Source organism: Halichoeres trimaculatus, unplaced genomic scaffold (assembly GCF_033239565.1).
Source record: "Halichoeres trimaculatus isolate MK-OKI-2021-1 unplaced genomic scaffold, fHalTri1.1 fHalTri1_scaffold_18, whole genome shotgun sequence".
NCBI lineage: Eukaryota > Metazoa > Chordata > Actinopteri > Labriformes > Labridae > Halichoeres > Halichoeres trimaculatus.
In genome coordinates this window covers 4468384-4482427 of record NW_027437196.1, presented here as the reverse complement: position 1 = coordinate 4482427, position 14044 = coordinate 4468384, and the positions used below count along the sequence as shown (strand labels likewise).

The 14044-nt window shown below is 39.8% G+C and overlaps 1 protein-coding gene across 3 annotated transcripts in view; it reads right to left on the bottom strand.

The window, feature by feature from the left end:
* Positions 1 to 14044, bottom strand: part of LOC141807526 (cadherin-20-like) — a 153727-nt gene that overhangs the window by 78146 nt on the left and 61537 nt on the right. For all 3 annotated transcript variants that reach the window (XM_074693613.1, XM_074693612.1, XM_074693614.1), the window contains one exon: positions 7946 to 8032. The gene's annotated coding sequence lies outside the window, so the exon portion shown is untranslated. The remainder of the gene's footprint in view (positions 1 to 7945; positions 8033 to 14044) is intronic.

The window sequence follows — 14044 nt, the reverse complement described above, 5'->3', positions numbered from 1 at the left end:
CTTTGGCGCGTCAATACGATCGATCTACTGATGGATCACGCTCTGGGATAAATTACACACCACTCACAATTGCCTACAATTAGCTAAACGGGAAGAGAATTGATCTGAGGACGGCCAACCAGAGACGAAGGGAGTATCCTGTGTAAAATAAAGAAAAGCTCTCGTGAAGTCGCAGATTCGAAGCAGAGAAGTTGGTTAAAAAGCAGTCACGGGGATGTATATTGGATGCAGTGGAGGGTGATGGGAAAGCAGGAAGCCACCCTCGTAGCTGACATATCCGTAACTGGGGGTGACACATCCCAGGTCCCAAACAACAGGATTCCTCAGCGAGTGAGTCAGACGCTCTGCATGCTAATGTTTGACATATAGGTTCCTGGAGAAACAGTGTTTACAGAGAGCTGCTGGGAACCTGTTCCTACACGCCGCACGATCCAAACTCAGGATGTTCCTGGGTTTGCATACGGCTCCTTCCATTTGCCTGTTTCATGTGTCTCTACACACTTAAGCAAATAAAGCTCTTCAGTAATTACCTACACACCTCCTGTATGTGCCGAGCTCTGAGCTCAGCCTGTGCTTCATTTGAATACTAAGTATGGAGAGTGTTTACTTTGTTAAAGTGACAGAGCTGAGCGCACTGAGATACAGACTGCAGCCTGTGGTTTTTATTCTGATGAACGGACACAGCTCTTGAATATTTATACAAATTTAGAGTTAAAGAAATTTGTGTTTGGGAGATTATTTCAAAGCGTCTTGACTATAAATCTTACACCATTGTGAAACTAGCTCATTTCTCTTTTAAATGGAGACACATTTTTGAAGAATATGAATTTGTGGGACGAGCAGCAGAGCTAGCGATGTTAGTTGCAACCATCAAAAATTTGCTGAATCTCCTCTGCCAATGCCAAAAAGTCATCCAGGCACTAAAAACAAACAAAGATGAAAATAATATCCACAGATGCTGGGAAAACTGGAGTAGTAGAGTAGTTCAAAACAAAAAAAACACCACCATAGAGACTGAGACAGAGGCTGGTGTCCACTAGCGGCAGCACCGTTTTTGCTCACTGCAAAAAACTGAAATCTAATCAAGTGTTTTTGTCATATTTGTAGTCAAAAATGCATTTTTAGACTTTATATAAGCCACATTTACCTAACATGTCCAAAAAATGTCTTTTTACAAGTTCTTTCAAGACAAAGGTGAGGTCTGAATTGCTGTCACAAGTAAAAAATTAATTTGCCAATATCACAAGAGAAAAGTTACTAGTATTAAGATATTATTCTAGTTTTAAGCAAATTTTTGAGCATTTTGTTCTTGTTCCATTGGCAGATTTTTTTTTATTTTGTACAAGCAATTCAGACCTCATTTTTTAAATCTCTAAATAACTTGAAACAAGAAACTTTCTGGACTGATATAAATGTAGCAAATGGTCAGTTTAATTATGTTCAAATGTGTTGTTTCTTTGTATATATATATCTAATAATGTATATGCAGAGAACAACATATCTGGACATTATAAAACTGAAATTAAATTATCTTAAATTATTATTAAATTAAATTATTATTTTATTTTTCTTTTATATTCATTTATTTATGTATTTATTGTAATATTCTTTTTTATTTATTTTTATTATTTTAAATTAAACTTAGAGCAAACAATAGTGATCAACTTAAATAAAAAGAATGTTTGGTTTTGCAAATTTACTATTATGCATTCTCATCCTTTTTTTTCTCCAGATTCATCGGTTAGTCATAAATATAATCATCCGAGTATTCGATTAACAAAATAATTGTTAGTTGCAGTCCTAATTAAATTATTTATTTTATATATTTTAAATTATTACTAAATTTAAAAATACATTTTCAATTAATTTATTTTATTTAATTTTATAAACTTATTTTTTAAATAGTTTTTTATTTATTTTAATTACTTTAAATTAAACTTAGCGCAAACAAAAGTCATCAACTTAAATAATGTTTGGTTTTGGGAATTGTACTTTTATGCATTCTCATCCTTTTTTTTTCCAGATTCATCGATTAATCATAGATATAATCGTCAGAGTAATCGATTACTGAAATAATCATTAGTTGCAGCCCTACATGTGTATACAAAACAGTGTCGTCAGCGTACGTTTGCATTTCTTTTCCATGACACTGTTGTGGGAGATCATTAATGTATGGACTAAATGATAGGGGACCCAACACAGAACCTTGGGGGACACCCATTGAATATTTTATGTCGCCTGATAGGACACCACAGACGTTAATACACTGCATCCTGTCAGACAGGTATGAAGACATCCAAGCCAGAAGTTTCTGCACAGACTAGATGAGCAGCAAGAAGCAAAGTTAAACGTTGGTATCCTGGTTTCAACTTCTCAAACAGAACTTTTCATGCACACATGAGTTACTAACTGCTGTGTAAAAGTCATCCTCCCCCTCAGGACGCTCTCCACTCACACCCCCTCTCTGCCCGGCCCACCTGGCAGCACCAGCGCAGCACTCATCATCTGTGTAAAGCCAGCCCTCCCAGGTATTATTATGACAATGACATTTGCCAATAGAAGGGCAGGCAATCACAATAGATGTTTCCATGGCAGTAAAGATGATTTACAGCGGCTCTCACAGAAATGATGATCCAGAGGGGTCGTGTTAGTGAAGGAGGATAATAGTACCCCTGTGCGCGTCTTCCTTTTTCATCCTCCCGGAGCCTTGACTGCCTCACAAACTTCCCTCCCCTCGGATGACTGAGCCTCCTGGCCTTCACAAAGTCTATTTCTCCCTCAGATAAACGCTGCTATAAATAAAAAAGGAGTACAAAGCCAGTCACCGCGGTGTTTAAAGAGACGTGCCACCTTCCCACTCGCGGGATCGTTTGTTTGATCTGATCTCCGCGCTCCGGTCCGGGGCCGCCGCTCCGGCCTGCCTGACTGATTGTTGGACCCCGCTGCTGCTGTTCTGTTGTTGCTGTGTTTGCAGGGAGACAGAGGCCAGGCTGTGGGTGGTATTTGCCATGCGAGGATTTTCAGCGCTGTAGACCAGATGGCCGTCAACCTCGTGTTGATCTTGGAGCAGGATCATGCCAAAGACCGCTCTCCCCCCGCAGTGGAATAAGAAGAATCGAGATGTTAAACATGCTCCCCGCCCTGAGCTCCTGGCTGCACCAAACCACAGAGGGATTATGTTTGTATCTGGCCGGCAGAGAGGGTTGGTTCAGGCTGTAATAGAGCCCACAGGGATCGGGGACTGGCACAGAGACGAACAAACTGACACGACCGCAGACCCAAGGGTGCCATCGTCTCTTCTCTTCTTGTTTCTGCTCAGACAGCCTCAATTTCATATCTGAACTTCTGCTTTTCCTTTTGTTCTGAGTTTTATAAACCTGAGAGGTCTCGCGTTTCAGAGACAAACTTATTCCCTTTCTTGTCGGTTTACCTGAAGTGTCGAGCTTTAATGAAGTTTAAAAAAAGCAGCTGAAAAAGGAGCACAAAACTACAGGTACCAACATCAGCTCGCCCTCTGCTCCGTAACAAACTTCCTGGAAAGTTAGCGAGGCCTGAAACTTTGTGAAAAGCTGTGTGAGTGAGTGGAGAGGGTGTAAAACAACAACAGCCTGTCTCCAAACACCGGTTCAGTCCAGCTGCAGAGTCCCTCTTCACTCCTCCTCTGCTGTCCCACCATGATTACATCTTCACACCTCATTCAGTCTCTCCATCCACCCGCTGCTCCACTCAGCCATATAATAACTACATCCTCCACAGCGTAGTGAAAAAGACGCCATCTCTCCTGAAACTTACCTCTCTGTTTCACCGGCTTTCTGAATTAGACATGAGTACGCTGCCGCGCTCTCTGATCCTTCACCCTCAACCCCGCAGCCGGTCTTCCTGCCTGCACCCACTGAACCTCTTCTCATTATGTGTAATTCCACGAACCATCTGCTGCCGGCGACAGCGCCCGTATGCAGCCGTGGCTCAGGGATGCACTCTGATGTTGACCCGCACCTCTTCACGCCAGGTATTTCCGAGCCCTGAGAGGCCTGATGTGCGCCTCTGATGCTGGCTCTAATCTAGCCTGTAATTTGAGGCTTACTCTGCGGCTGAGGAGCTGAATCTTCCATCTCCTGCCTCCTCCTGTCATGTCTCATGTTAGCCTCTGTAAGTGGAGGAGGGAGGCGGGAGAGGAGGGAGTATACTGGGTCTCACTCTCCTCTCAGCGCGTCTGAAATCGAGTCCAGCTAAGGAGATGGCGGATAGATAAAGACGTAGCTGAGGGTCGGAGAGCTGTGATCGGTTCTCAATCCTCATCTTTCGTCGTACAGCCAGGAGATGAGAGTTTCCTGTCACTTTGCTGAAGCAATGAAGTCCCCAGAGGTGTGTCAGTGAAAAAACAAGATAATAAAAGTACAATATCTAATAAAAGAACATGTAAAATTTAAATAAATGCATGAAACAGACGGTATCACTAATTTTTCATGAGTTTTCAACTGACTGCTTTGGATGTATGGAAGCCCGTTAATGCCATGCTAAAAAAAAAGGAAATACTAAGTAGAAAATTTCAACTCTTTCCACTCTGTTATTAATACAGTTTTTCAAAATATTCATTACATCATTCTAGGGCTACAACATTAAACTGCTGAAATAGGTAAAAATGGATTAGTAAAAGCATCAACGTTTTTCCATAATGCACTGCGCTGCGTCGTTACTGTATTAATTTCTCTTCAGTTTATTTGTCTTCTTCATTTTTGTTGGATTATTTAGCAGTTAGCAACTAGCTTAAGGTGCATTACCGCCAACTACTGGACTGGAGTGTAGATTACCTGGGCTGTGAAAGAGCTAGAAAAGCTGTTTGTCCAAAAACTCCAGAGTTTGGGAGTATTTCACGCTGAGTAAAAGTTCACAGCGTGTTAATTAACAAATATGAACCGGCATGGCACGGCAGTATGACTGCAATGATCCAGCTCTTAAAACACAAACATGTTGGGCTCATCGATGACGAGCCAGGGAGCTTAACAGCGAGGTGAGGCGCTACAAAATCCCACATACACTCCTTTATATGTTGTGAAATGCATGTTCTGTCTTTTAGGACTCGTTTAGTCTTTTTACTAAATCCTCACCCTGTTTGAAAACCACTAGGAGTTCATTAAACCAACGTTAGCACTAGCGTTAGCTGCTACAGATAGTGGTAGGGCAGAGGGGGTGAACTGTTTGACCTGCAGGTGAAAAGATTGAGGACACATTTTTATTTATTTGCCTTTTTGGCCCACTAAGTTCTTAATCTGATGATATATATTATGACATGACGTCTTTTCTGTTATTTTGCCAAAACTGTTGATTGTTTAAGTGACAATACATCCATTTCACATTTTATACTTTATAAATATAGCATCTGATCCGCTGAAATTATGTTCATATGTGTTGTTTCTTTAAACATATCTTTAAGCAAACAATAGTCATCAACTAAAATAACAACACGTTTGGTTTTGCAAATTTCACTATAATGTATTCTCATCGTTTTTTTTCCGATTCATCAATTAATCGTAATCATAATTGTCAGAGTAATCGATTACAAAAATAATCGTTAGTTGCAGCCCAACAACATTTTTACAATTTTTGACAGTTTTCTTATCATGTTGATTAAGCATCTTACTTTTTTGACTTTTTAATCTTATAATTAACCTTTGATCTCATGATCTCAATTACACGCTAACATCAGACCAAAAGACAAATGTTGCTTTTGTTAATCTCAATTTCAACCTCTATTTCATGATTTAAAATCTCCAAACTTCAGCATCATCTATTATAATTTCAAGTTTCTGTCCCATTATTGCTTGTTTATCCAATAAATTCGACTTTTAATCTCATGGTTTCAATTAAGCATCTTTTATTTTTTCTTTCTCACAAGTTTGATTTAGTGTCTCATCATTTCAATTTTGGATCTCATAATTTTCATTTGTATTCCCATAACTGGCTTTTTATCTCATTAATTCAATTAAGCCTACCATTATTATGCCTCTGAATCTTATAAATTCAAATTTTTATCCCATTTTTTTTTTCTTTTTATGTCATGATTTTTTTTTCCTTTTATCTCACTGTCTTGACATCTTATCCTCCTTTTTTGAATTTTGGTCCCACAGTTGATGTTTTATCTAATAAATTTGACTATTCATCTCAAGACCTCAAATTAAGTATCTCATAATTATAATTTGTATGTTTAAGATTTAACTTTTTTTTCCATTATTGACTCTTTATCTCATTATTTTGACTTCTAGGAGCACAATTTAAATTCAGCATCTCATCAAATCAGAAAATGGGACTTTTTTTTTTTTATCTCACTTTTGTATTTTTTATTTTTAAATGATTTTGACTTCATATTTTTATATTGACTTCTTGTCTCATTATTTTCATTTAGCAATTTATAATTTAGATTTTTTATTTAATAAATTTGACATCATATCTGATGATTTTGAGTCTATCTTAAAAAAAAAAAAAATGCTTATTTCTTTCTTTGCTGATGTTTCAGCTAGCATCCCTCATTAGATCATTTTTTTCCCTAAATAAATTCTTGCTTTTAATTTTTAAATTTTTATTTATTTATTTATTTTATTATTATTTTTCAAGAAAGCCTCATCTTCAATCAATCCATACTTATCTGGCAGAAACAAGCTGCTCTAGTTTTTTTTTTACATCACTTCAAGGTAAAAAATAATAATAATATTAATAAATCTATCAAACCAGACCTGTTGAAAAAGTGTCTACAGTGTCAGAAAGACTCTTAGAAAGTGTCTTCTTTTCTTCATTTTATCGTTTAAATGATAAAATTTATAACAAACTCCTCTGAATGCAGACCAAACTGAGCGTCCTTCTACTCTAAAATTCCCCCACTTCACCCTGATCTGATGTGAGCACACAAAGCACACAAAGCACTCTTACTGATGTTGTTTTTGTTGCTTTTCTTTACAGAGAAAGGAGATGAAGGAGAGGCAGAGCAGATGTCAGGACTGATAGCGAGCTTATCTCAACATCATTGATTTTCACGCGTTCTTACCGAGGCCGGCACGGGTCTGTTTCCTCCTCTGATGCCAAAACATCTCATGAAATAACCGGGGAACGTGTCAGAGCGGATCAAACTGATAAGAAGACACAAAAAACCTGCCCATCCAAACCTTCCACCGCTCCTTTGACTTGTTCTTTTTATGCTTTTAACAAGAGAGGGAAACCTTTCACGTCCAGCCATCAGTGTAGTCCAACATGTGGAGACGAAGGGAACATGGAGAGAGCAGAGAAATAATTGGCTGCACTGAATGTGCGTCCAGCTCCAGGCCCAGCGTTACCTCCACTCCTGCTTCTGTAGGTGTTTGACCCGTCTGCCTACTGTATGTAAGGAGCTGCGTGTTCGACCACTGGAGCGTGGAAAGCCTCTGAGGCAGCGTGTTAGAGACCCAGAGGTGAGGAGGAGGCGTAGGAGCAACAGGAGGAGAAACTCACTCTTAAACTTTCCTTACAACAGTTAAATCTTAAGGAAGAAGCATGACGTGTGTTTTCTTGTTGGAGGATGAAACGATAAAAACGTCAGTACACCCCCGTCCAAAAGCAGCTCTCTGATGAAGCAACAGGTACTCTGCCAGTTGCTGAGATTTGTGACTTCCCACCAGCCAACTCATATCCTCAAGAGTTCCTCATTAGAGGCAACAGATGTTACAAATATTTTATCTCCCAGCCAAAAACTAATCAAAGCAGAGCTGTCTCTATGATTATTAAAGGTAATTAATCAAAACCTGTTGCATTCCAGCTTTAATTGCTGGTTTATTCAAATGATGTGTTGAAGAGCTTGGTGTTTCTTCAGTCTCCAGAAATTATTTTTAACACATGATTCAACCCTAACAAGGATAGTCCAGGGAGTTTTTACATATTTTGCTCAGATTTGAGTGAAAACAGCTCGTTCTGGTCTTACCTTGGATGGAGGAAGTAGGTTTGTAGAAAGACCAATAAGTCCGCTTGGTTTAGGGTCAGAGACGAAGAAACTGGGTTTTTAAGTCACCTGTGAAAGAACAAAACAACTTCTGTTTGTTATTTTATCCACATCATGCTGTGTTTTTGAAATATAACCAAGTTTTTGTTTCTTCAAAATCAAATAAACATGTCAGACAACTGGAAACTTAAAGGTACCTTAAAACACACAAAATCATGTTTGGAAGGAAGAAAATGGATTTTAAAACAGGAGCAAACAAGAAAAACAAAAAGTCAAATGAGCAAAGAAAAAAGGAGAACAAAAAAGAAAAAGAAAAGAAAGTGAAAGGTACCTCAAAACTGATACTAATGCAAGAAACAGGTCTTTTCAAAACACACATTGTTGCATTTAAAAGGAAAAAAATAGACCAAACAGGAGAGTAACTAACAGGTATTAAAGTAGCCAAATGTGCAACGTGCAAAGAAACAATAACTTTGGGGGTATCTTAAAGCTATAGTGTACGATTTGGAAGCTTTGTACATCTTAATAATACTGGTTATAGGGCTGAAATGGTCCAATGGTCCAATCTACACAATATAAAGACCAAAAAGAACTAAAAAAAACCGCTGCAAAGCTGCATACTGGTTGACCTATCCGAACTGCGCATGGCATGCGCGGTTCGGATTGGTCCGTGAGTCCATCCAATCCCTGGTCTCCCTCGCTTTGTACCATCATGCCCATGGTCCCACCTCGTCCTTCCCCACTACCCCTCTCACGTCAGCTAGCTGCTCAGCTACCGAAGCGTCATGGAGCCAGAGAAGACCGAAACCAAGAAGCTGTTACTGTTACCCTCCACAGGGAAGGGAAGAAAACAAAAAAGTTTCACGGAAAAGGCTGAAACAAGGAAGAATTATGAGCGATACAGCTGCCAATGGAGACTGAATATTGGAGAAATATACGACCTGAAGGGTTTTTTAAAACAGGTCTCATTGTGAATAAGGGTGAAGCTTCTGAACCAACTATCTGTGGGTACCCAGATAAAGTTAGGATACCAACAGATAGATGCTGAAATTGATGCAAAGGAAGAAAACATGACTTAAAACGGATGCTGCTTTGCACTTTTCTTGTCATTCACTTATTCTGAAAATAGTGACCCGTAGAAGAGTTTCTTTAGGAACTTGGAAAAAAAAAAGGTAATCAAAGAAAAAGGTGAATGTCGGTCATTCATCTCTGAGTATTCCCTGTCACAGCAAGCAGCTCTCAGAGTGAATCTGTCTCTCCTCTTCGAGTGTATCCACAAAAGAGCCCCGCAATTTCTGATGTGACAGGATTGAATGAATGAAAAGCGGCGAAAGGAAAGCTAGAATCACTCAGGGCACCAAGTCAAATGAAGACACGAAAATGTGTCAACAAAACTTTGAGGATATCGGGCCGGCTTCGTAAATCTTCATCCTAAAGGTGAGAGGGAAACGAGTTGGAGACAGTGCAGCTCCTGCTGAGATCTGAGGTCAGTGTTTTGGTTTCGGAGCAAATTTGTGCAAATAACAGATTTTGTTTTTGTGCTCGGACTGAAAACATCACCTGGAGCGCGGCGGTCAGAGCGACTGGACGCTGAACATCACAGTATTGGTGTTAGATGATGTGATTCAGTCGATAACCTGCTCTTTGTGTGGTGTGGACTTGTACATAAACAAGCCTCAAACATTATGAGCCCTTTTTTGCCCTTTGAATAAGATTCTCCGTGCTCAGCTGGTGTTTTTATGCAGTCAGGAGTTTCTGGAGCACACAGCCACCATCTGATTTGTCTCTGTTTGGATGAAAGTCAAATGGACTCCCTGTGTGTCTCAGACTCCTCACCTCAAACCCAATAACTCTCCCCCGCAGAGGCCTGGCTCCAGCTTTCCCTCCTCACCCGTCGAGATATTTATCATTCCTCTCCTCAGACGATGCATTCAGCAGTCGTTAAGACAAGTGCTCATAGCGAAATGTCAAGGATTGTTGCTGCCGCCTGTTGTGTTTGCTTCCTCCTCCCTCCCCTTCTGTCTCAGACCGCTCGCCCATGTTGCCTTCAGGCGAGCGGGCTCCTCGCGTGCCCCCCGTGACACGTCCCATCTTTAAAGTGCAGCTTTGACGGCACATTTGTTCAACATGACAATAAGGGGAGCCACCCCGAGGCGAGCCAACAGACGCGCGTACACAGATCACGCTGTGCTGGAGCTTCAGTGTTTGTACACATTTGTGTGTGAATGTATGATTCCTGAGCATGATTTCCCTCTTTTCTGGGCTGTTGTTTATCCACTCATTCAAGAGTTTACCTCAGAAAAAAAGGAAAACTTTCATTTTCTAACTTCCATCAATGTCTTTCCATCTATTAATGGGAGGGGAACAATCCTCCCTCATTCAATAAATAATAAACAGTTGATTTTCATCATTTTTAAGACACAAAACACAAAGTGGGTCAACCAAACATCTCCTCACTACTGAACAGACGGATTCAGAAACATTTCTCCCTCAGTGTTGAACAGTGAGGTGCCAAATGACAGAAAATCATGTGAGAGCTCTCGTGTGGTTGGTCGCATTTCGGAGAACAAAACCTTAAAATCTGAAACGGAGCTTTTAGGAGAAGGAAAGTGAAAAATACTGCTGCTAGCTTTAGCTAAAAAGCTAACTCAATGTGACATCTCTGTATAGGGATGGGTACTGAATCAGGTACTTTTATAGATACTGACTTAATTCCATCATATCAACATTTTATCAGTTCATATTTAACAACTCATCAGTCTGTCAGTTGAAATGCTTACCAGAATAAAACAAAGTCAAGCTGCCTCTGGTTTCTCTCATGGGATCTTTTTCAAATTAGTATAGGTCTACTGAACTGTTACCATAATTTTGTGGGACTACTGAGTTTGTTTTGCACTTGAAATAAATGAGATTTCCTTATCTCATATGCAGTTGTGCAAACTTGTCTGTGTTTGGCTCTGTTTATAGTTTGTTGAGTTTGAACTGTTGTCAACTGTTTTTCCACTTAATGCTTAGTCCAGAATGCCAAGTTATAGTCTGTTGATCGTTGTCTATATACATGTTGACAATCAATAGATAGTCAACTACTAATTAATTAATTAATTAATTAATTAATTGATTGATTGATAGTCAATCAAATCAGTAGTTGACAACCAACAGAGACAGTCATTTGATGGGTGAGACAACTGACAGATTGATTTGGACTAGTAGAGCGTCAACTTATGTGAAGAAGTTGACAATCTACATATAGTAGAATGTAAATTAAGATAAAAAAGATAAGAGTTGGGATACAATTTTTGTAAAATGTTGTAAAACCTTAAAACGCACCCTATGGTCTACTAATGGTTAGATGAATGTATGTTTCTTGTCAGTTGAAAAATTTACATTGAATATCTACTGATAGCTCGTTGAGTGTCAACAGACAGATTATCAAAATAAAGTGTTACCAAAAGTATATTAAATTGAAAAACTTTCAGATTTTATTATTTAACAGATTTTTATTAATTACCACATAAACACACAGAAAAGTGCCGAACATTAGTACAGTTGGGTAGTTACCGATTACCAGGTGCCAGGCAAATATGAAAGGCACCCATCCCTATCTCTTTACCTCTGCTGGTTTCACATTTTTCAGGGTCAAGCAGTTTAATGCCAGCTGAACCAGACGTAGCTTTATCAACTTCAAAGTTAACATTTTAACGCAACTGGACTTAAAAGAGTTCTTTATGATATTGACCAGCTCCTACAAAAGACTTCTTCAGATGGTGGACAGAATGAGAAAAAACAGGGGTTGTCAGTTTGCCAGTGAGTCACAAAAGAGCCGTTAACCTAGTTTTACAGTCGTCATCATCTTCACTAGGATTGCAATTAGCAGAATGGACAAAGAACCAAAGGGAAACTCCCTATCTTCTGGGTATGATTTCTGACCACTGAGAGAAAAAAAACTATCGCACATGAAATTTTTTTGCCTTGTGAACACAAAAAAAAACAATCAGAACAAAGCAAACAAGCCACAGGTGTGAATACACCATTAGTTTGTTTTGGTGAACAATAAATGTCCATTATGGAGCATTTGTCTGTCCTCCTTGGAAAGTTTTGTGTTTGGGTTCCCTTTTTTTCCCTGATTGATTTCAATTCAAAACAATGCCTCAACTGACAACAGATGAATTATGTAAGAATTTAATTTTGTCAGGGCACCGACAAATCAATTTGCAAGTAGATCAGAACAAGAGGTCTTCCACTGAAACCACGTTAAAAGACCTAGTTGACGTCGGAGCAGAATAAACCCTGTTGATACTAGAGTGCGTTTAACCTCACGAGAACAACTACAAACCAACATAATGAGGGGAACCAGACCAGGAGTCAAGATGTTTGAAGCTTAACAGTCCAACTTGATCAAGGAGAGGCTCATCATTGGGGTGGGAGCACGGGAACCCCTTTAGTCTCTCCTCCTGTGTATCCAGCTAGGTGCAGATCTGATGGATTCACCAAGTTTTGTGTCTTTCGTGGTCAAAAGTCGTTCTGTTGTAGACACTAACAACTTTAGAACTGGACTATCAATTTGGTTGATGTCCCTGAGTGACTCAGTGGCAGACTGATGACCCTTAGACGTTCATATTTTCCAGCTCAGTCCACCGTTGTGTTAGAAATGACGCCTGTCATCGAAGTGGTGAAACATCTTCAAGAACTCTTCTAAATCCAGTTGCCGCATTGGATTGTCCTTGGAATTATCGTGACCTGGATGACTGAGGATGATCACAGGCAACTTTTTCAACACTTACTGCCACAAAACCCTTACAAACCACGCCATGCTGTGGTATCCCATGTGTGATCTGTGCTAGTTTCCATCGAGGTCATAAAGCTGTATAGTTTGACCACTTTAGCCATTAACTGGAGCGACAGCCCTGACCAGTGCTGGGTGGCTGATGTACAGCAAAGGGTGGACACTGATTTCTTGAGCTCCCTCTAAGGTCTTGGCATTAATGGACAAGAGAGAATAAAGTCTTTAAAGTCTTACCAAACAGACAAAGTCAGCCTCCACCTCACCTTGACTTCTTTTAACTCTGATCCAGACCATAAAACACCGGGTTAACATGTCCTCCAGCATTTCCTGTTTGTTACTGAGGTAATTCAAGATTCACCAACATTTTTTCTCCTTAATGTGCCCAGGGCTCCATCCATTAGTGCTTATCTCCACAATCACACCAGGAAGAGGAAGGCAATCTGTAGAGTAAGGTGGGCTGGAGGGCCAGAGTTGGTTTGGGGGGGACGAGTTTTCTTCTTCACAGGGTTTAAAGAGGCGAGACATGCTCCACAGGAAAAATCACTCAGCCTCATTGTGCAGACTAAATCAGAAACCACCGCCGGCCCATCCATCTCTCTCAGCCGCGACTATATATGGGGACACTCCAGAGTGTGATTGTGTGAAGACGTGCATGCCTTCGTGTGTGTTGTTTGGTTTCGTGTGGAGGCTCAGGGACAGAAAAGGGGGGTTGATGAAGAGTCTTTAAGGCTTTGCTTCTTGTCTCCTGAAATCCACAGCTCCCATGAATCACCACCGCTACCGTCCCCAGCCTGATTACTTTTCTTTCAGCCTTTGGTTTTTTCTCAGGGTGGATGGAAAATTACAATGAAATGAAAATTAAGACGATTATTATCTGTTTTGTTTGAGTTTGAAAATATTTGCTGGTGGATAAAGTTTGTATTAACGTCAAAGAAGTGAGCAGTGGGATTACTTTTAATTCCTACCAATCTAGTCCCTGTCGGTATTGTGTTTGTAGTGTTGGCTTCCTGAAAGTCTGGCTCTGCTTTTGTTCTGGCTGAAAAAGTGAGGTGGCTTTTCTGCCGTTAATTAAAACTTTCACTAGTTGATCTCTTTTTTGTTCTTTGTCTGAAATGTATGTTGTTTGTGGTTTCTTTGGGAGTTTCTTTCTTTGTTGAATGCTACTTGTGCATTGATGTTGCATTTATTGACACTTCTCTGAATGTAGTTGAGCTTGTCGGAGCATGTCAGTCCAGAACAACTTCCTCAAAGGCTGAGATATCATTTTTACTATCATGTAGTGTTGTTACATATTTTGT